Raw genomic sequence first — 24,535 nt, 5'->3', positions numbered from 1 at the left:
GTCATCATGGGTGATCTAAACGGGCACAATACTCTATGGGGAAGTTCAACCATTAATCAAAAGGGAAAAGTGATCGAGGATTTTGTTTCCGACAACGATCTTTTCATTTTTAATGACGACTCCGACACTTACTTACACCCTGCTACTGGTACCTATTCATCTTTAGATCTGTCTTTGACAGATTCAGTTTTGTTAAATGAATTCTCATGGTCCGTCCATGATGACCTATGTGGGAGTGACCATTTCCCCACGGTGCTTAAGCCCATTAATCCCGATGATGATCCACTTTCACCTCGATGGAATTTGTTGAAGGCTGATTGGCCTTTATTTCAATCTTTATGCAAAGATAAATTAAAACCTGCGTCTTTTCAGAATGTTACTGACCCGATTCAGTTGTTTTCAGATCAACTGAATGAAATTGCTAATGAATCAATACCTAAGTCCTCTGTCAACCCATGTGTTCGTAAACCATGGTTTGATGCTAATTGCAAACAAGCTAGGAAATGTCGTAAGAAGGCGGAGAAATACTTCCGTAAACATCCCACTGTCCATAATTTAAATACTGTTAAAATTTCAAATGCCAAGGCAAGACGTCTATTTAAGCAAAATAAACGTCAATCCTGGCAGACTTATGTCTCAAAAAATAACTCTCGTACCCCTATGTCCAAGGTATGGAACATGATCAAAAAGATCAAAGGCAAGGGATCAAATTCTACAGTTAACCATCTGAAGGATGGCGATACTTTGTTAACTGATAAATCTGCTATTGCCACTAGCATTGGTGAAACTTTATCTCATCATTCTTCTTCATCTAATTACGCTCCTGAATTTCAAAAATATCAGCTCCAACAGGAAAAGAAAAAAGTTAATTTTACATCTGATAATGGTGAAGATTATAATGAGGTATTTTCACTACATGAGCTATAGACTGCCTTAGGGCAAGCTCATGATACAGCAGCAGGCGCTGATAATATTCATTATCAGCTGCTGAAACACTTGCCCGAATCATGCCTTGAAACTATGTTAAATATATTCGATGATATTTGGACATCTGGAATGTTTCCAGCTTCGTGGCATAATGCCATTGTTATCCCCATTCCCAAACCTGGGCGGGATCATTCTGATCCATCAAATTACCGACCTATATCTCTCACTAGCTGCGTTTGTAAAACTATGGAACGCATGGTAAATAATCGATTAGTGTGGTACTTGGAAACGAATAATCTTCTTACCAATATACAATGTGGTTTCCGGAAGAACAGAAGTACTATCGATCACTTAGTGCGTTTAGAATCATTCGTTAAAAATTCCATTGTAAATAGACAACATGCTGTATCGATCTTTTTCGATTTAGAAAAAGCTTACGATACAACATGGAAACATGGTATTTTAAAAGATCTTCATGATTTTGGATTAAGAGGCCGTTTGCCTCATTTCATATCACAGTTTTTAACAGACAGGCAATTTCAAGTCCGAGTGGGTACAACCCTGTCTGATCATTATAATCACGATCAGGGTGTCCCACAAGGCAGTATTTTGTCTGTCACTTTATTCAGTATCAAAATTAACAGTTTGTCCAAAGTTTTAAATGATTCAGTTGATGGATCACTTTTTGTGGATGATTTTAATCTCTCTTGTCGTGGTAAAAATATGCACACAATTGAAAGGCAATTACAATTATGTCTAAATAAAATTAACAAGTGGTGTCTAGAAAAACGGGTTTAAATTTTCCAAATCAAAAACTAATTGTATACATTTCTGCAGAAAATATAAACCGCATAAGGACCCTGAACTATTTCTAAATGGCACCCCTATCAAAGTTGTGAAGGAGGCCAAGTTCTTGGGACTTATTTTCGATAGCCATTTAACTTTTTTACCACACATTAAATACCTTAAAGCTAAATGCCTGAAGGCACTTGATTTGTTGAAAGTCGTTTCTAATTCAAAGTGGGGAGGGGATCAGACAACACTATTGCACTTGTACAGGTCCCTGATCCGTTCAAAACTTGATTACGGCTCCATCGTCTATGGTGGAGCCTGCAAAAGTAACTTAAAAAAACTAGATACTATCCATCATCAGGGCCTGAGGCTTTGCCTTGGAGCTTTTCGAACGTCTCCAATCCACAGTCTGTATGTAGAAGCGGATGAACCTTCTCTTAAACATCGCCGTCTGAAATTATCTTTACAATACGTCACTAAATTATATTCAAATCAATCAAATCCAGCTTTTAATTGCGTCTTTAATCCTCTCTACCAAGATCTTTACAATAAAAAATCATCTCTCGTTCCACCACTCGGAATAAGAATCCAGTCTGCCATGTTTGCTTCTAATATTAAATTGCATGATATTGCTCCCTTTCAACTGTTTTCATCACCTCCTTGGCAAATGGTAAGGCCAGAGGTTGACCTCACATTAACCAACTTAAAGAAATCCGATACTAACCCATACATTTATCAACAAGAATACAATCAATTAAGAACAACTTATAACACTTATAAATCTATATTTACTGATGGTTCCAAGGATGGTGGTGCTGTTGCTAGTGCCACTGTCATTGGATCCATGACAATATCTTCGCGATTACCAGATAACAGTTCTATCTTTACAGCAGAAGCAAACGCCATTTTTACCGCACTACAATATATCAAAAGCCAATCTAAACATAAACAATTCATTATTTTTTCAGATTCTCTATCGTGCCTTCAGGCGATTAAAAATATATCATGCAAACATCCACTTTTAATCAACATCCTTGAGTTATTTAATGATCTTGCGACTGGCCAATATGACATCGTCTTTGGTTGGTTACCAAGCCATGTTGGTATCACTGGTAACACAATGGCTGATGCTGCTGCAAAAGCAGCACTCAACAAATCTGTGACACCACTTCTGATCCCGTACACTGATTTCAAACCCATGATTAGATCTTACATCCGAGATTTAATGCAGCAGAAGTGGGACGCCCAGGTAGGTATCAATAAATTACATGAAATTAAACCTAATATTGGTTACACCTACTTGGGCTGTCAGTCCAGATTTGAAGAGGTCATTTTAAGACGGTGTCGTATTGGTCACTCACGTTACACTCAGGAGTATATTTTAAAAGGTGAAGATCCTCCATTCTGCATCCCTTGTGATGAAAGAATCACAGTCAAGCATGTCCTGCTTGACTGTGTTGATTTTTCCATACAAGGGATAACTATTTCAAAGTTTCATCACTCAAGGATCTTTTTAACCTAAGCTCTCATTTAATTCTTGGATTTTTAAAGGAAATTGAATTGATTAATAAATTTTGATGTCTACAGTTATATATTTTATAAATTGGTAGTATATAGTTCTTAACTGAGATTGTTAGTGGTTGTACCCTTGATGGGGGTTGAAGTAGCGTAAAATTATTGTCCCCCTGAGAGGGTGCGTAAACCCTCTTCATTCAAAGTAATTTATATATACCAGGTTTTTAATCGTAGAATATTTGTTAGTTTTAATTTTGGCTACACTTGTCCATAATCACCAGTAACTGAAGGGATGGTGTAAATCCTGCCGGGGTCCTTGCAGGTAGCAAAGGTACTGTAAGTCCCCATGGTCCCCGGTATGGTGACCTACCTTTTGGTTGCTGGTGATCTATAGCCCACTTTTATGTTGTATTGTAATGTATTGTATTAATTGAATTGTGAAGTTTTATGATCATTTACTAGTTTTAAACCTACATCTGTGATAACCTAGTACTTTTACTGTCCTTTGTCGACAGGTTTATATTCTAAATTGATGTATTGTCTAATTTGCTATAGTCACTATATGGCTGAAATATTGCCGATGTGACTTTAAATATTAACTCACTCACTATTACACGCGGAAAGCGCACGTTAAATCTCCAATGGAACAAACGAACGTAATACTATATTGCACACATTACCAGCAACACAGAACAACACTCCAATCCACACTAAATTGCAACAATCAAATGATATAGCAACTGTACTGAACCCTCTAAATGACTTACAAACCTTTAAAGCACTAGGCATATATCTATGGCCGCATATATATATATAAAAGTACAAAAAACAAGCTGCCAATAAACAAAAAAATTCTAAACCTATAAAATTCCGAAATTGTTCTCCAAATTAAGTAAGTAAGCATGTTCTGATGTGGATGTGAATGATGATGATTCTATCTTCTAAACTACTCCATGGTATGTCAGTGCTGAGCTGACCCAGCTGTCCTCTTTCTGCAACCAGGCAGGAGGTGGTGCAAATGACGTGACACCTGTCACTTGTCTCGTCCGTGGTACGATGGACGCTGCTGTCTTGGTAAATGTCTCGTCGGTTACTTTTTAGCGGCCCTCATTTCGTGACTCTCCCACTCCCTCCTTCTCACATTGAAGACCCGATTGCCATCCTCGTCGACCGAACTCTCTTCTGAAGACATGAGCTGCGTTTTTTTCAAAACTCGAACGTACTTGGTCTTTGTGTGAGGAAGCAGTTCCGATTTTTAAATTCCGGTTACACGGTTTCTGCTTTTCTGAAAGCAAAACCGTTCACTTTATAACACCCACCTTTCTTAAACATGAAATAAAACGAAGACAAAATAATATGTGCCTATTACTTCAGTAGAATAGTTTGTCCTGAGCATGTTGTGTTTAGAGTCACTAAAAATCGAAATTCTGTAAATTGGGAAGAAATATATATCTAAATTTATATAGAGAAGTCTACATATAATCTTCAAGTTTCAGTAACATTAACTTACAACTAATAGTAAATATTATTTCCAATTGAACTCCTAAAGTAAAACTCACTGCGTACAAGGGGTATAGGTTATTTTAGAAAACATGTAAAAGCAGGAGTTATTTAAGACGTTTTAATGCAGGAATAACAAACATGAATGTTAAACATTTTATTCTCATTTCAGAGAAGCAATTGCAGCTACTATATCAACAACTATATCCTAAGGGGGTATTTAATCCCCCCAGCAACACAAATCTTTTAACTTATCGTCAGTTTCCTTGAATTCTTTCTGGACGCGTCCGTGTGTTCTTTCTCTTTTCCGTTACGTGTTCGGGATAGCTTCTGTTTCTTTGTTAACATGATTCTGGTCATACCATCTGGAACATATGTTTCTTTCCTTATTTGGTTGTAAATTGCAACATAACGGTCATTTTTCCATATCTTCAAATATAGTACAGCAAGTCTTTAACCATTAGTTTACCTGTGAATGCTGCATATGATTCTTTCCTGACAGACTAATGGGAATGTTACGCATCATAGATAAGTCATTTCTCATACATTTTCAAAACATTGAAAAACGGCTTAAATCTTTAATTTTTTCCACTAGTAGGCATGTGTACCTTTGCATTGACGGACACATGCATTTGGAAAACTAGTGTCAATTGTGGTACAATTGTAATACACTTAAATGATAAAAATACCTTTAAATTCCTGTTTTGTCATGCTTGGAGCTATCATCTTAGAAAACTCCCAGATGTATTTAACAACTTGTCGATTCTGTGCGGACTCCAACCTGCAACAAATGTTTTACTTTTATGATATGACCAGAAATATACATAGGCCAATAACTATTACATATAGTCTTCTTTAACGACTTCAGCATGAACGTATTAACTTATTTTTGAAGTGACTAAAAGCAGCGAGATTATTAGGTATAATTTCACTGCATAATGACTTTAAAACATATTCGTTTAGATTTGAGATATATTGACCTGTGGTACAGTTTTCTAGTACAAGAATAACAAAAAGATATATATTTATGTGGCTGTCTCCTATAATTTCCCATTACAAAAATTTCTAAGACTTTATTTATGACTATTTTCTACTGAAACGGGATTCATGGAAGAGAAGTAATCGTGGTGGTATTAAGAAAATATTATTTTTGTCAAAATTGCATAACAGTCTCTTTCGGATGTACCTCAAATTTTATCAGAAAAACTTGAGGCACACAAAACTTTACGACTCGTTCATTGATTATGGAGGTAAAATGAACACTAAAAAGGCGATCAGATTTTATAACAAGTCTCTCTATTCATCTGTATAAAGTACTGTAATAAAAGTAAAAGTGAAACAAAGGTAAATTACATACAACTTTTGATAGTTTTGATTAACTTTTATCAGCGACAAACCTATAGGGGTTTAAAAAGAGATGAATATTTACATAGGTTACATACTCGGTCTCACAGACGCAAAGATACACATATAAACAGAAATAGTGCTTACAATGCCACAGTGTTTTCCTGGTGTAAGTCGACTCCAAACAAAGTGTTTCTATGGTTGTCAAGTATGGTAAAAATGATATTTTCGAAATTAAATGATTAATTGTAACTGAATAAACATATGGTCCTTTCCAAAATTATCACTGCAATTGCGATACTTACGTGAACATAGGCTCAATAGTCCACAGTCCACCCTTTCTCAGTTTCAGCATGGTCGATCGCTGCCTTCAGTGCTACCTAAGGAAGAAAATTGATAAAATATAGTTAACAGACAATAGAAAGAATCAATATTGGTGATTTTATCTGTGAGATAAATCTATCGAAACGAAACTTGATATTGTCTTATGAGAAACGCATCGATTACTGTAAATCGTGAAATTAATGCGATTGCTTAACCCAAGCTATTTAAAATAGATACACCTGGCCATTCATTTCTGGCCTAAAAAACACTTTAAAAAAAAAACAATACTGATAAAATCATAATAAATTAGATAAAATACAGTTGCATACCACATCCACCTCTGTGGACACACCACAACATACCTACCTCACCCAGATACCTCCATGCACAAAGTTACGTAACGATCACACACACACACACACACTCAAGACATAAATAATTTCATACTTGCATACATGCACAATTCACACGCATTTACCATTCTGGGCATGCCTGTAAAAAAAACACAACGTTCACGCATACAAACACACTTTCTCATCCAAACACACTCATCCAACATACAAAAACACTCTATGCTCCATGTCTACAATATACCGTACCACAACAGTAACAGGTCCATGCGTAGGTTTACAACTTGATTGTAAACAAAGTGGTGTTTTACCATTACACTAGTGCAATCTCCCCCATGCCAAATATAATTTTACATAAAGAAAGTGAATACCATCAAGCCGAAAGTATCTGAATTGAACCTTAATCCGCTTAGTAGTGCCGAGTACTTCGGGAAAACAATCGTTATGGTGTTTTTCTTCCCAATAACAACACATAGTTTATGTTGATTCCCCTCGTTTAACGCGCTGTATAATGTCGATCGCTAAACACGTGTATTTTTCGGGTTTTCCACGGTTTTCCATCCGCCGTTTTGATGTTTTGCTTGGATCTTACCCTTATGTTTGTACTGACTTTGCTGGGTTTGGTCGAAGTTTGTGTTGGTTCCTGGACCCTGTTGTCCAAACGTGTAACTTTTGAAGTTAGGGCAGTAACCTGAAAATACAAATATAGTGAAAACTGACGGTGAAACGTATCATGGTATGCCCAACTGGTTCACTTACTGTTATATCGCATGATCCAACACTGGCTGGATGCAGTTTTTTAAATCAATGTTTGCTTGTAGTGACATTGTACGTGTCACACGTTAATATATATTTAACAATAATCTTCCCCTTGAAACACGATAAATTCTATCGAGAATGCATTTTAAACTGATGGCATTGTATTGACTATCATCACTTACCTGTGTATTCTTTTCATTACGTTTGCTCTTGAGGTCTCTAACCTCGCTGTTTAGGTTTCCAATTTCGTTTTTAAGGTCGCCGACTTCGCCCTTCAAATCTGTAATGGCCCTGTGAAGTCGCCCTTCCATGACCCTCATGAGTTGGAGAAATTCTGCATAGGGGATTGACTTTCCTGTAATTAAGAGAAACATTAAATACTTACATAGCACCTGGATGACCGTTTTACGTTCTGGGAAAAATTCAAGTGCAATATTCAAGATATTTTCAACGTTCTCCAAAAATCATTCAAAAATCAAATTCAAAATATATTCGAGCCAAACAGAACTACCACTCCTTGATATTCTTATTAAAAAGAGTAAACTAATTTTGCCATCAACAGCAATCTGAAGTGTTATAAGCACTAGGTTGCAGTCATTTGAAATCCCGCTGGAATATAAGACACTATGAATTTCTGATCAAACGTCATGCCTCGGCGGCAAACATAAAAAGGATAGTTACATTTAATGATCTTGTTGCGGGTCGATGGTAATTGGTGTTGACGAATGAGTGTTGGAATATCATTAGCTAGGGCATTTTAATGTCTATTAAGCAATCCTTATCAATAATGGAAATGTTCCTCCTGTGTCTTTCCGCGTATCTAGTGGCAGCTAAAGATGTACCAAAATCATATAAATGAATGATTATTCATACAATGCGAAAAATCATTTCATGCGTTGTGTGACATACCTTGTCTCATACGAGGAGTCTCAACTTGAATTACAGCTTGTTTCTCTGAAACATTAATTGATTTATTAGATGCCGTATGAGTGCTATTTTCTAAGCAAATTGCAGACACATCGATGCACTACCTACCATTAATCGCCACTTAGGTCCTGTAAAGTTCTGTAAACACCACAAAACTACCCACATGGGGACAAAATTTCGATAATACGAATTTCATTTACCTGTTAGAATATCCATCTTCTCCATCTGCATAGAAAAGTACAATTTAAGAAATGGGCTTGGGTTGATGAAAACATATGATTCAGTTAACTTGTACTTGCTATATTTCTCGAAAACCACAAAATTCAAATTACATAGTTATTGACATAAAAGTTTTCAGACTGCATTCATTTGCAGAGTTTATATACATTTGGCCATGCACAATAATTTACAGGGATATCTGTTTTTCTTTGATGATTGAGCCCTGGACATTTAAAAAGGTAAAGAAATTCATCTGCGACTGCAGGCGAGTCACAAACGTTATACTATCTTTCTTCACGTGGAATGCCAAGCCAACGGCCAGTCTTACTTATCGTAATTACAGACAGACAGATATTTTATTACAGTCTCACCTCATATTTACAATATAAAATCTATTTAAAACAATCATCAACTCATGTATGAGCCACCAATTCTGCAATCACAGACACATTTCAACAGTTCAATCTGGCCACTAATTATGAACCATTATTGTAAATTTCGGTAATAAATACCTGAAAAGTCGTAAACTCTTGTCAGAGGTGTAGATGAGGCAATGAGACCGCTTCCTAGTCTGTTCTCTTTTCCCTTTGTCTTAAGATTTTGTGCTTGCGCTTGACTGCACTCTACGATGAGGCCAAATACAAAATTAAAATGTTTCCAAAATATGGTTATGCAGTAAAACTTGAATTCGTCAAACTCTTGTTATCGACAGAAGCAGCAGATGGTGTAAACGGGTGATATAAGTGTTAACACATTTAGTAAAACAATCCCTGACAAAATGCATATTACATATATAAACTGACAGATGTGTAACAGATAACTAAAGATACTTATGGTTTTCGACTTCTTGGTTAATTAACATGCAACGTTTCGGTGTAGATACAAGCACCGTTATCAATGCTTGTATGGTATACTACTAATATCATAGTCGTTCAAAGACGGCACAATTTCACCAATAGCGAGAACCAATAAAGACTTATGCGTAAAATTTAATGATAAGATACACGTAAGGGTAACTGGAATTCAAAAGATGAACATGTTGAAAATCTTCAGATAACCGTGACTTTAGAAAGTGTGAAATTCAAATATCATTCTTCCATAATGAAATTTACATGTAACTGATTCATCTAACATTGTAACAGATGCATACAGCTATCACCCTAGAAAGAGGTAAAACTGCCAACCAGTAATTGCCGACCTGTGCATTATGCCAAATCTTTTCTTCTTGATACAGTGAAATTTTAAAACTGTAACTAGTTCGCAACCAGTTATGTAGATGTCTTTAAATTATTCAGATATAAATCTTATACATATATGACCAGTTACATTACTAAACCAGAGTCTGAGGCGAGCATGCACTAGAGAAATATTGAACTGTAGAATGGGATATTGATTCATTATATTTCTAAAACTTACTGTTTTAATGTCTGTTTATTCGTTCAGGGTTCTGTTAAATAATAGAGTGACGGCTCTTGACTCGGTTTTAGTTATCTTACTACAAATAAATGTGAACGGTTAATATATGAATTCAATATCAATATACTTTTTGTTCCAATAAGGGTAATGTTGGAAACACTATATATACGACTCACTATGACAAATCCGTTGACTATTGAGTTTATCTATTTGTTCATTTAAGTATTCTGGCAACTTCATTAATAGCTTGTTAATCTTCCTCTTAATCCAAAATCATGTAAATCTTTTAAAATACCGTGCTTCCATGCAGTGTTATATGCTTTTTCTAGATCGAAAAAGATAGACACTGCATGTTGCTTATTCATTATTGCATTCTTAACGAATGACTCTAATCGAACTAAATGGTCAATGGTACTGCGATTGTTACGAAAACCACATTGAATATTTGTTAGTAAATTATTGGATTCTAAGTACCATGTCAGTCTATTATTGACCATGCGTTCCATGATTTAGCAAACGCAGCTAGTCAATAAAATGGGTCTATAATTTGAGGGATTGGTATGATACCGTCCCGGTTTTGGTACAGGAATAACTATGGCATCACTCTATGATGAAGGAAAATTACCAGATGTCCAGATATCGTCAAATAATAGCAAGATATGTTATAAACAAGGTTCCGGTAAATGTTTCAAGAGTTGATAATGTATGTTATCAGCTCCCGAAGCAGTATCATGAGCTTGCCCAAGGGCAGTATGGAGCTCATGAATGGAAAATATTTCATTGTAGTCTTCCCCATTATCTGATTTAAAATTAATGCTTGTCTTTTCCTGCTGCTGTTGGTATTTTTGAAATTTAGGTACATAGTTAGTCTCCCAGTTTATTAGCAATATCTGAACTCTCAGTAAGCAATTCATCCCCATTTTTAAGGTGTCCCATTTGCTGGCTTTGGAACCTTTACCTTTGATCTTTTGGATCATGTTCCATACTTTAGACATGTGTCAGTGAATTTATCTTTGTGACATAGTTCTGCCAAGATTGTCTTTTATTTTGTTTAAATGTCCGTCTGGCCTTAGCGTTTCAGATTTTGTATTTAATCAAATTATGGACCATAGGATGGCGACGGAAATAGTGTTAAGCTTTTTTCCTTCCCTTCCTAGCTTGTTTGCAGTCATTAGTAAACCATGGTTTATGGATGTGAGGATATGCAGAGGACTTAGGAATAGAGGTATCAGCTATTTTATTTAGTTCATCAGAAAAAGCTTGTATTGGATCAGATATGTCAGTAAAAAGTGCAGGTGTGAATTTGTTTGAAGCTAGTATTTCAAACAATGGCCAGTTGGATTTTGAAAAGTTCCATCTTGTTGAAGGAGGAACGTCAGATGGGATGACAGGTTTTAATATTGTCGGGAAATGGTCACTGCCACAGAGGTCATTGTGGACTGACCAATCGAATTCATTAAGCAGATCAGAGTTTGTAAGAGAGAGATCAAGCGATGAGTACGTACCTGTTCCAGGATGTAAATAGGTTTTAGAATTGTCATTGAAAATACATAAATCATTGTTAGAAATGAAATCTTCTAATGTCTTCCCTTTATTGTTTGTATTGACACTTCCCCAAAGTGGATTGTGCCCATTTTAAATCACCCATAACAACACAGGGCTTGGGGAGCTGGTCATACAGGGCTTGAAGATCAGCTTGACGGAGATTTGAAGATGGAGGAACATAAAGAGAGCACAAAGTAAAAACAATATGCATAGTGACACGTACTGCAACAGCCTGAAAAGGGGTATTAAGAGACACAGGACTGTGAATGATGCCCTGCCTCACTACAACAGAAGATCCCCCCGTAGCCTTATCACCTGGAGGGGAAAAGCTGTGATATGAATCATAATATCGTAATTCAAATTTATCGGTTGTTTTCAGGAAAGTTTCTTGTAAGCAAAATGCTGATGGTATAAAGTCTTGAATTAATACCTGTAAATCATTAAAATTATTCCTAAATCCTCTACAATTCCACTGTATGATGGGATTAAAACTCATGGAGGTTCAATTGGTGTTCTGGATTGGGAGGGAAGTTCACTCCCATAGACAGGGTGAGAAGATACACAAAACACTGAAATGCACACGGATTGTGAACCTCTACAAAGATGGGTAAATGTTGGAGAGCCCTGGTCTTTTTCTTTATCCATTTCTTTTCCTTTTTAGTCAAATGGGCATTGCCCTTAGGTGGTTCAACTTGATTTTCTGATGTTTGATCATCTTGTATGGTTTCTGTTTGAGAAGAAGTAGTCACTGAAAGAGATGTTTGAGACTGGCTGACTTTGATGGACTCATCAGAAATGATACGCTGATGTTGTATCCATGATATGTCTGTTTGACAGTGTGTTGAAATTGTGAGAGCTTTAGCAGCTGGAACTGGAGAAGAGTGAGTGAGTGAGTGAGTTTAGTTTAACGCCGCTTTTAACAGTATTCCAGTTATATCGCGGCATGTCAGCTTAATGTGGGAGGAAAGCCCGAAGTGATGCAGGTGTAACCAGGAGTTGCACACCCGGTTATAATTATCTATAAATATGTAAATTAAATGCAAGTATATTGATGTACATGAATTATATATTACTATGAAATTGTTAACTTCACTATGAGATGAAATGACTCACGTTGTATACCTATATGTACGAGGAGCGCAGGTGGCGGCCAATTATATTTAATTAATTGGTTTTCCATAAAGAATGACAGGGTATACAGTACAGGGATCTCAGAGTCATGTAAAGAGTTAAGGTTGTCACGAGTCAGCCAAGATGATTAAGAGGTATTAGTGGGTAGCATTAAACTATACGAATTGTACAAGGGAGGGAACCAGTTCTACTCTTGTAATTGGAAGCTAGATCATATATTAAAGACTTAATAGATAGGATAAACCTGAAGGTACGAGGTCAGAACCTCGGATAAGTCACAAAGAAGCTGGGTACTACTCAATCTTCATAACAGACTCGCGTGTTGGTCAAACCTCGTGACGTCATAGTAATTTATCATTAGAAAAGTGTAAGGATAAAATGGTGTGGGAAATCATGATTCAGGGAGAACGGTTTGCGGGACGCAAGTAGCTCGGTCAGAGGTCACTGCGTAAGTAATTCAGATTGCTGCCAGTACGTTTGTGCGGTATCTGTTTTACATTCTCCAAACCAGTTTGAATAAAACTTAGGGCATCTTGAAAACAAGTCGTTGTGTTCCTGCTGTGGTGACTCCTGATTGCGAAGATCAAGAAAAAGGATCCAGGTTACAAGCTAGACAGATCACGAGCCGAAATTTTAAGGTGCTGTGACCCGGATCTTGAAAAACAAATCTCCGATCAGGAACACCCAGGAACCGAAATATAGAAGGGAATCTCTCAAGGTAAGTTTTGCCGTGAATGATGCAATTTGTTGCTACCATATAGGGTAAAGATTTTAGCTACGAAGAATTAAGTTAGGGTAAGATACAGACGTAAGAAAAACTAAAAGAAGGTAGTTGATGGAAGTGGAATGAACTCCGAACTCAGGAATCCTACGTCAGAAGCCAATAATATACATAGATTTGCAGCACAGGTCGGAATAGTGTGTAGATTTAGTGCAGAATTAATAGAGAACGATATAAGGGAGTGGGTACACTTGTCCCCGGTACTGCGGAATTGGATTGGAAGACAAAAAATCGAGGGTACAGAGAAAGAAGACAATTCTCCGGACCACATAATAGCGGTATATATAACCTTTTTAGGGAAAAAGAAGGCTAAGGAAAACGCAGAAAAAGAGCAACGGAGATTAGCGAATATTCAAAGACGGAGGGAGAGGTATTTAGCAGGTTTAAGGAGAAAGTGAGAGGAAATTAAGGACAAGATAGAAATTTTAGATTAGGAAATCTGGGACGGGAAACATAAGTCAGCACATATGGGTAGGATAATATAATGAACGCCCATTCCCTACAGTGGGACGTAGCATTAGAACTAGCCAGAGTTAGTCCGGTTAGTGCAGCAACCATAGAAAGGAATTTAGGGGAAAGAGTAGGAAGGTCTCGCCTGCTAAACGCTTGGATAGTGTACCAGAAATTTTGTGGCACGGCGCATCAAGATAATTCTTCCGCCCAGATTATCACTGTATATCATTTTCTAATACAAAGGAGAAGGATAGAAGGAGTACTGACTAGGGAAAGATACAGACGAGAGGTATTGAGAAGAGCAAGATATAAAAGATTACCTCGAGGATAGGATAAAGTGTACATGAAAATAAAATGGTAAATTAAGCTAGTGATGATTTAAAATAAGTAAACAAAATTAGGATGGCAGAAGGAGATGAAAGGATACCTGATCTCCCAGCAGATTTAGTGGCTACCCATCTAACTAGGGTAGAGAAAGCCATTCAGGCTCAGGGATTGCCACAACAAGTACGAAACTTTTCGGGGGAAGAGTATTAAAAGGTTTACTGATTGGATAAAAGAAGTGAAAAAAGGCCTGCATCTCGGTTAGCGCTCCCGACAAGGCTAAATGCACCTTAGCCATACAGCAGTAAGGCCAGCCGCAGATTTCCTAGTAAGGAAAGTTAGGGAAAACCCCGATATCCCCTGGGAAAACTTAAAGACGGCGTTAAAAGAAAGGTTTAGTGACTTGAGTGATGTGCAATACGCACAACAGAAACTCAAGAAACTGAAACAAGCATCGGGAGAAGTAGTACAGAGCTATGCCGACAGACTCATGTCTCTGGCTGATGAGTGCTATAGTGCGGCAGAACAGAATTCCCCAATAATTCAAGCAATATTGGTGGATATATTTGTAGATGGTCTCCGAGAGGACCATGTGGCAAGGAGGTTGATTAGGGAACGACCGACAGATCTAAGGGATGCTATGAGGAAGGCTTCATATGAACAGCAGAATTCCCGGACATATAATATAAGGGGACATAGGGAGGAAACCCCTATGGAAGTGGATTCCGCAGATAAGGACCACAAATATGAAGCCCTACGAAGGTAGACAGAGGCTCTGGCTCATCAGACAGAAGTACTGTCTCAGAGTATGGAGCGTATGATGTCGCTGAACGTAGCCCAGTCTAAATCTAGACGACAGGCGGAAACCCCACGTCCAGCTGACAGGCAGACGATGGGCCAGTCCCCGAGACAGCCCAGCGGACCCAGAGGGAGGGGTGCAGGTGGCTCACCTTGGCATCCCGACGCAAGACGAACCGGTAATATACCCAGTGGTTCGAAGCCGGCAAATTTCCAGGGGTATACGGACAAACCGAGTTTCCGGGGGTATACGGATAAACCGGGATACGAATGGGCTCCAGACGGATCGCCCATATGTAACCACTGCGGGGTTGTAGGTCACACTCAAAGGAGGTGTAGAACCAGACAGTACAACTACGACGGACCGAATCAGGGAAACTGGTAAACCCTGTAGGCGATGACCGTAGTCATGCGGGGAATAAGGACACGGTTAAGGAAATGACAGGCGACGTGCAAGGAGGATTAACCACTGAAGTATCGATAGGTCGCGTACGAGTAGACGCTTAAGTGAGTGAGTGAGTGAGTTAAGTTTTAAGTCACATCGGCAATATTTCAGCCATATCGTGACTATCAAAGATTAAATATTAGAAATACTTGGAGTGAGTGAGTGAGTGAGTTAAATTTTACATCGCATCGGCAATATTGCAGCCATATCGCGATGAGAACAAGATAATAATTTCGATATTCCTGTCAACAAAGGACAGTAAAACGGTAGGGTAAATGTCACAATTAAACAATAAAACAAACCATATCAAATTTAAAACATCAGTAAATACATAGAATAATAATAGCAATTAAAAATAGGCTATACACCACCAGCAACCAAAGTTAGACCACCTCACTGAGGATCATGGGGACTTACATTACCTTTGCTTCCTGCATGAATCCCCAGCAGGATTTATGTCATCACTTTGGACACCAGTGGCTGACCATATGCTAGCCAATAGTAAAAAGTCACCACTGAATTTCTAAAACCCTAGTCAATATTATATACTTTGATCGATAATGGATTTATGTGTCACTGGCAGGAGGACGATATTTTTACATTACTTTAACCCCCGAGTGACACCACCATCTATAATCTCAGTTGATGATAATATTACACTAAATTTAAAATACATAGCAATACTTCAAAATTTATCCATTAGTTCTATTTCTTTTAAAAAGCCAATAATTAAATGAGCATTTACATTATTAAAAAGATCCTTTAAAGAAGATGAATGATAATAGATATCCCTTGTGAGAGAAAAATCTACACAATCAAGCAAAACATGCTTGACTGTGATTCTCTCATCACAAGGGACACAAAACGGAGGATCCTCGCCTTTTAATAAGTATTCATGAGTAAAACGTGTATGGCCAATTCGACATCGTCGGAGGACAACTTCATCACGTCTTGAATGACAACCCAAGTAGGTATAACCTAAAGTTTGTTTAATTTCATGAAGTTTGTTTATACCTACTTGGGTGTTCCACTTTGTTTGCCTCAACTGTCGTATATACATTTTGATTGAAGGTTTAAAATCAGAGTGAGGTATCAGAAGTGGGGAGATCTGCTTATCAAGAGCTGCTTTAGCAGCAGCATCAGCCCTGGTGTTACCCACAATGCCGACGTGACTCGGTAACCAACAAAAGACAATGTCGAACTGGCCAGTAGATAGATCATTGTATAATTCTAAAATAGCAAGTATTAATGGGTGATTTGACGATATATTTTTAAGTGCTTGAAGACAGGAAAGAGAATCAGAGAAGATAATGAATTGGTTATATTTAGATTGGCGCTGAATGTATTCCAAGGCAACGTGGATAGCCTTGGCTTCGGCAGTGAAAATCGAACTATTATCAGGTATCCTGGAAGATATGATTTTCGTTCCAACGACAGTGGCACTTGAAACAATGTCACCATCCTTAGATCCATCTGTAAAGATGGAACGATGACGTTCATATTTAGTACGTAATTGAACATATTCCTGTTGATATATAATTGGATTCGTGTCAGATTTGTTAAACTTAGTGAGAGAAAGGTCTACTTCAGGCCTGACTAATTGCCAAGGTGGAGTAGACAGAAGTTCGTATGGAGATATGATATCTAAATCAATAGCAGCAGCCGTAATATGTGGTTTGATCCAAATTCCAAGTGGTGGGATAAGCTTGGGCTTGTTTTGAAACAGTTCCTCATTAAGAGGATTAAAAACACAATTATATGCTGGATTAGATGGGTTTGAACGTAATTTTGTGACATACTGAAGAGATAATTTCAAGCGACGTTGTGCAAGTGAAGGTTCATCCGCTTCCACATACAAACTATCTACAGGAGAAGTTCTAAATGCTCCAAGGCAGAGCCTGAGTCCTTGATGGTGTATACTATCCAATTTCTCTAAATTACTTTTAGCAGCTCCGCCATATACTATTGAACCATAATCTAATTTAGATCGAATAGGGGATCTATACAGGTGAAGTAAGGTTGTCTGATCCCCACCCCATTTAGTATTTGCAACCACTTTCAGTAGGTCCAGAGCCTTCAAGCACTTAGTTTTAAGATATTTTATATGAGGTAAAAACGTCAGGTGGCGGTCAAATATAAGACCCAAGAACTTGGTCTCCTCTACAACCTTGATGGGAGTACCGTTTAATAACAGTTCCGGGTCTTTATGCGGTCTATAATTTCTACAAAAATGTACACAATTTGTTTTTGCTTTGGAAAATCGAAAACCATTCTCAAGCGACCATTTTTGAATTTTATTGAGGCAAAGCTGAAGTTGCCTTTCTATTGTGTTCATATTTTTGCCACGACAAGATATATTAAAGTCATCGACGAATAGTGACCCATCAATTGAGTCATTCAATACCTTGGACAGACTGTTAATTTTTATGCTGAATAATGTGACTGACAAAATACTTCCTTGTGGGACACCCTGATCCTGATTATGATGATCAGACAGGGATGAACCCACGCGGACTTGAAATTGTCTGTCGGATAAAAAATGGGATATAAACTGGGGCAAACGGCCTCTCAGTCCGAAATCATGAAGATCTCTTAAAATGCCATGTTTCCAAGTTGTATCATAAGCTTTTTCTAAATCGAAAAAGATGGAAACAGCATGTTGTTTATGTACAATGGAATTTTTGAGGAACGATTCTAAACGCACAAGATGATCAATGGTACTTCTATTTTTACGGAAACCACACTGGATATCTGTAATGAGATGATTGGTTTCCAAATACCAAACTAAGCGATTATTCACCATACGCTCCATAGTTTTGCAAACGCAGCTAGTTAGTGATATAGGACGGTAATTTGTTGGATCTGTATGATCCCGACCAGGTTTTGGTATAGGGACTACAATCGCATCCCGCCACGAAGGGGGAAAAGTACCTGATGTCCAAATATCATCAAATATATTTAAAAGCGTCTGGAGACATGATTCAGGCAAGTGTTTTAAGAGCTGATAATGAATATTATCAGCTCCAGTTGCAGTATCATGAGCTTGCCCAAGGGCCGTATTGAGCTCATGGATTGAAAATATTTCATTATAATCTTCACCATTATCAGAATGAAAATTAATCTTTTTCTTTTCCTGTTGTTGCTGAAACTTCTGAAATTTAGGATCATAATTGGTTGAAGAAGAATGCTTTGCTAAAGTTTCGCCTAATTTATTTGCGATGTCAGATTTCTCTGTTAGTATATCATTTCCATCTTTGAGATGTTTTATGCTGGATGTTGAACCCTTGCCTTTAATTCTTTGAATCATATTCCACACCTTTGATATAGGTGTACGTGAATTGATTTTGGTTACATAATTTCTCCAAGACTGACGTTTATTTTGTTTGAAAGTTCGTCTAGCCTTTGCACGGTTTATTTTGACTATTTAAATTATGGACTGTCGGGTGTCGGCGGAAAAACTTTTCTGCCTTTTTTCTACGCTTTCTAGCCTGTTTGCAATCATCGCTAAACCACGGTTTACGAATGTGCGGGTTCACAGAGGACTTAGAAATGGTTTCATCAGCTATGGTTTTCAGTTGTTCAGAGAAGACCTGAATAGGGTCTGGAGTATTTCTAAATGTATCAGGTTGCAGTGTTTCATAACAACGGGTTTGAAATAGTGGCCAATTTGCTCTATGAAAATTCCACCTTGTTGAAGGTGGCTCATCAGTTGGGATAATAGATTTTAGTAGTGTGGGGAAATGGTCACTTCCACATAGGTCATCATGAACTGACCAGTCAAATTCGTTTAGTAAACTGGCATCTGTAAATGACAGATCCAATGCTGAATAAGTTCCTGTTGCCGGATGTAAATACGTGTTTGAGCCATCATTAAAGATGCATAAATTGTTATTAGTAATAAAATCTTCAAGGACCGTTCCCTTAGCGTTGGTATCAACGCTTCCCCATAGAGGGGTATGGCCATTCAGGTCACCCATGATGACGCAGGGCTTCGGGAGTTGGTCAAATATAGACTGAAGTTCAGCCTGCTGAAGAGGAGAAGATGGTGGAATATATAAAGAGCAAAGTGTGAAGGCAATGTGAAACGTTAGCCGGACTGCAACGGCTTGAAGATTGGTGGTAAGAGGAACAGCACTATGAATTATGTCCCGTCTGACTAAGATAGAAGAACCTCCAGTGGCTTTTGCTCCTGGAGGCGAGAATGAGTTGTACATATTATACTTCCTGATATCACATTTATCTGTGTTCTTAAGATATGTTTCTTGCAAACACATGGCTGATGGTTGAAAATCCTGAATTAAAAGCTGCAAATCATTTAAATTATTCCTAAGTCCTCTACAATTCCATTGAATAATGTTGGACGATTGGGTCATGGTGGCTCAATCGGTGAACGTTCACGTGCACGTGAGGATGAAGGACTCCTACTACTGCTCTGTGACGATGGGGTGACATCCATGTCCAGAGCATCAAAGGAGTTATGGACAACTATATCTGAAGACGAGGAGTTCCTAGTTGTCTGTTTCCTATTTAGTTTTTTCCTTTCTTTTCTGGTCAGAGTAACATCGGTAGATCCAAGTGGTCCTGGTTCAACAGTAGCCACTGGCTCTTTAGTAGCTGATGCAACAGCATCAGGGTTAACAGACAAAGTTTCAGTTTGACTCGAGGATGAATTTGACGTTATCACAGAAGTTATGCTGATAGGTGTATCTGATTTAATCCATGTCAATTCTGTTTGAACAGAAATCGATACTGTTGGAGGAGTTTGATGAGCGGAGACAGTAGCAGCAGAGTAGGTTCTGGTAAGTGGAGTAGACGGGGACTGACTTTCAATAACCTTCTTAGCCTCGTAAAACGAGATATTTTGTTCATGTTTGAGCTTTATGATTTTTGATTGTTTTTGCCAAACTGGACATAATTTAGATGAAGCCAGATGTTTGCCATTACAGTTTGAACATTTAATGTCAGCTGTGCATCCAGTGCTGTCATGGTGGTCACCACAGCGCTGACAAACTACAGAGTGAATACAAGATTTTGATCCATGTCCAAATTTTTGGCACTTGAAACAACGGAGTGGATTGGGGACATACACCTCCACTCCGATGTTTAGATAACCAGCTTTAACAGACTTGGGAAGGGCTGACAGGGCAAAAGTAAGCATATAAGTATTTGACGGGATGATGTCACCGTCTCTTGATTTCATGGTGAAACGCTTAACTGCAGTTACCCCTTGACTAGCCAATTCATCTGTAATGTCTTGCTCCGACATGTCGGACAGGCAACGAGCTCTGTCTCGAACAATGCCTCGGCAAGAATTCAAAGTTTTGTGTACGGACACAGCAACCTCAATATTTGCAAATGTAGTTACAGATAGCAAATTAAGAGATTGCTGTCTCCGTGAACACTCAACAAGAAGAGAGCCACTACGAAGACGTGTTACATTTTTAACTTCTCCGCAAATTCCTGAAACAGCTTTTGAAACAGCGAATGGATTAAGTTTGAGTGGTTGTTTATCAGCTGCCTCGATCACAATAAATCGAGCCCAGGAATCCAATTCACAAGATAAGTTTTCAGTGTGATCAGATACATCTAGATCGACATGTCTGCGTTTTGAACGATTTGAACCAGGGTATTGGAGAGACATGATGAAAGGAAATAATTCAGCACCTCTGCTCCCCACCCACCATGGAGTGCCACAAAGAGCGATGTTTTATTGCACCGGATCTCCAACATGCAAACATCAGGGATACAGAGGTGGTATACTCCAGTAAAAGCAACGTGAATAGCTGAATTAGTCTACCAAATATAATGCCAGGCTGGTTCGGCCCATGACAAAAAATTGGAGACAGACAGAACTCAGAGGTTGATAATACCAGATTGGCCCATGAGCCACCGCCTTCTGGCATGGGACTCTAGGCAAGTTATATATCATATAATATTCATTTACAACATACATACCCAACATTCACATTAATGGAAATATGTCAATATGAACATGTTTCATACACAGGGCATGGCATGACCAGCCGATTGATAGAACCGGGCCCATTCTACCACCCGTCTAGGTGAAGTCAGGGTCAAAGTGGTGTGTTGGGCAAAGGAACACTGTTCCTGGCTCCAGAACCCTCAACCACCAGAATCCCTTCCTCCACCGACACAGGGGCGCAACCCACGGCAAACAGGTTGCCCATTTTAGTCGCCTCATACGACCAGCAATGGGAGGCTGTGGAAATATTCTGCCCCGGTTCCACACGGGGGAAGAGCTATTAGCGTTACCCAGCACTCACCACGAGGAGGTTGCTCTTCACGAGTGCCAGAAATACTTGGAAAACGGATAAAAACCTGCCAACGATGGGCAGTAAAATAACTAGATTTATCACAGAGAAATATTTAAAACTAGTATGGAATCATAAAATGGATAGTACGATACATAACAATACATTATAAAAACAGGCTATGATCTCCAACAACTGAAGGTAGATCGCCATACTGGGGACCATGGGGACTTACAGTACTTTTGCTACCTGCATGGACCCCAGCTGGATTTACATCATCCCTTCAGGTGTTGGCGACGATTAGGGAATTTAGCTGAATTTAAAAGAACATATATGCTACGATTAAAACTATGATAATAATAACAGACTTCGAATGATATGGACTTACTATGACCTCTCAGGGGGACAATAATTTTACAGTACTTTAACCCCCGTCAAGGGCACAGCCAATAACAATCTCAGTTCACAATTAGATACTATCAAATTAAGAAACAATTATGTACATCAAAATTTATTTATCAGTTCAATTTCTTTTAAAAATGCAATAATTAAATGAGGACTAATATTGGTAAAAAGATCCTTAAGCGATGATGATTTGAAATATTTATCCCTTGTGATGGAAAAAGGACATGCTTGACCGTGATTCTCTCATCACAAGGGATGCAGAAAGGAGGATCCTCACCATTAAGTAAATATTCATGAGTATATCTTGAATGGCCAATGCGACATCGTCTTAATATAACCTCATCAAATCTGGACTGACAACCCAAGTAGGTATAACCGATATTTGCTTTGATTGCATGTAATTTATTTACACCCACTTGGGTGTCCCACTTCTTCTGCATCAGATCTCTGATATAACATCTAATGACAGGTTTATAATCACTGTAAGGTAGAAGTGGTGTCACAGATTTGTTGAGTGCTACCTTAGCAGCAGTATCAGCCAAAGTGTTACCAATGATCTCAACATGGCTGGGCAACCAACAAAAGACGATGTCGTATTGGCCAGTTGCAAGATTATTATGTAATTCAATAATTTCAAGTAAAATTGGATGCTGACACGACATATTTTTTATTGCTTGAAGACAGGAAAGTGAGTCTGAAAAAATGATAAATGCCTTATGTTTGGACTGGCTATTTATATAGTTTAGAGCAGTTAATATGGCATGTGATTCTGCTGTAAAAATTGAGGAGTCATCTGGCAATCTGGTTGATAAAGTTCTGGATCCAATGATGGTTGCGCTGGCAACAGCACCTCCATCCTTGGATCCATCTGTAAATATTGATTTGTAAGTGTTGTATTCACTTCTTAACTGATTATATTCTTGTTGATATTGAAGTTGGTTCGTGTCAGATTTCTTTAGTTTAGATAATGTAAGATCCACCTGTGGCTTTACCAATTGCCAAGGAGGAGAGGAAATCAGACGGAAAGGAGATATATTTTCAAGGTTAATGTCAGCAGCAGAAATAAAAGGTTTAATTCTTATTCCGAGAGGCGGAATAAGAGATGACTTTTTACTATACAGGTCCTCATAAAGGGGATTGAAAACACAACTGTATGCGGGGTTTGACTCATTAGAATATAACTTTGTGATATACTGTAACGAAAGTTTAATACGGCGCTGTTTAAGAGATGGCTCGTCGGCCTCAATGTACAAACTGTCAATAGGGGAGGTTCGGAAAGATCCAAGACAGAGTCTTAGACCTTGATGATGGATTGTATCTAAAAGTTTAAGATTGCTTTTACAGGCTCCACCATAGATGATGGAGCCATAATCGAGCTTAGAACGGACAAGAGATCTATATAAGTGAATGAGGGTCGTTTGATCTCCTCCCCACTTGGAGTTAGAAACGACCTTTAATAAGTCTAGTGCCTTCAGACATTTAGCTTTCAAATATTTGATATGTGGTAAAAACGTAAGGTGATGATCAAAAAGTATTCCTAAAAATTTAGCTTCTTGTGCGACTTTAATTGGAGTTCCAGCTAGATGTAATTCTGGGTCCTTATGTGGTTTATATTTTCGACAGAAATGTATACAATTTGTTTTAGTTTTAGAAAACTTGAATCCGTTCTGCTCTGCCCAAACATTGATTTTATTTAGACAAAGTTGCAACTGTCTTTCTATCGTGTGCATATTTTTACCTCGACATGAAATATTAAAATCGTCAACAAATAACGACCCATCAACAGTCACTTAAAACCTTAGCTAAACTATTTATCTCTATACTAAACAACGTTACTGATAATATGCTACCTTGTGGGACACCTTGATCTTGAACGTAAAAATCAGACAAAGTGGATCCCACACGTACCTGGAAATTTCTATCTGTTAAAAACTGAGATATAAAAGAAGGCAAACGGCCTCTCAACCCCATCTCATGAAGATCTTTTAAAATTCCATGTTTCCAGGTTGTATCGTAGGCTTTTTCTAAGTCAAAAAAGATCGATACAGCATGTTGTTTATTTATTAGAGCATTTTTCACATAAGTCTCTAATCTAACCAAATGGTCAATGGTACTTCTGTTTTTCCTAAAACCACATTGAATATTTGTTATAATATTATTTGTTTCTAAGTACCATATAAGTCTGTTGTTGATCATACGTTCCATTGTCTTGCAAACACAGCTAGTAAGTGATATTGGCCTATAATTTGTTGGATCAGTGTGATCACGGCCAGGTTTAGGTATTGGAATTATGACAGCATTTCGCCAC

The 24,535-nt window shown here is 38.0% G+C and overlaps 1 pseudogene; it reads right to left on the bottom strand.

Moving 5' to 3' along the window:
* Positions 1-4,175: 4,175 nt before the first annotated feature.
* LOC139460475 (uncharacterized) lies at positions 4,176-8,457 on the bottom strand (annotated as a pseudogene).
* Positions 8,458-24,535: the final 16,078 nt, after the last annotated feature.

Source organism: Haliotis cracherodii, unplaced genomic scaffold (genome assembly GCF_022045235.1).
Source record: "Haliotis cracherodii isolate W230 unplaced genomic scaffold, xgHalCrac1.p SCAF_14, whole genome shotgun sequence".
Classification (NCBI taxonomy): Eukaryota; Metazoa; Mollusca; class Gastropoda; order Lepetellida; family Haliotidae; genus Haliotis; species Haliotis cracherodii.
Note: the sequence above shows the minus strand (reverse complement) of the source record. Positions and strands in the feature narration are given on the sequence as shown.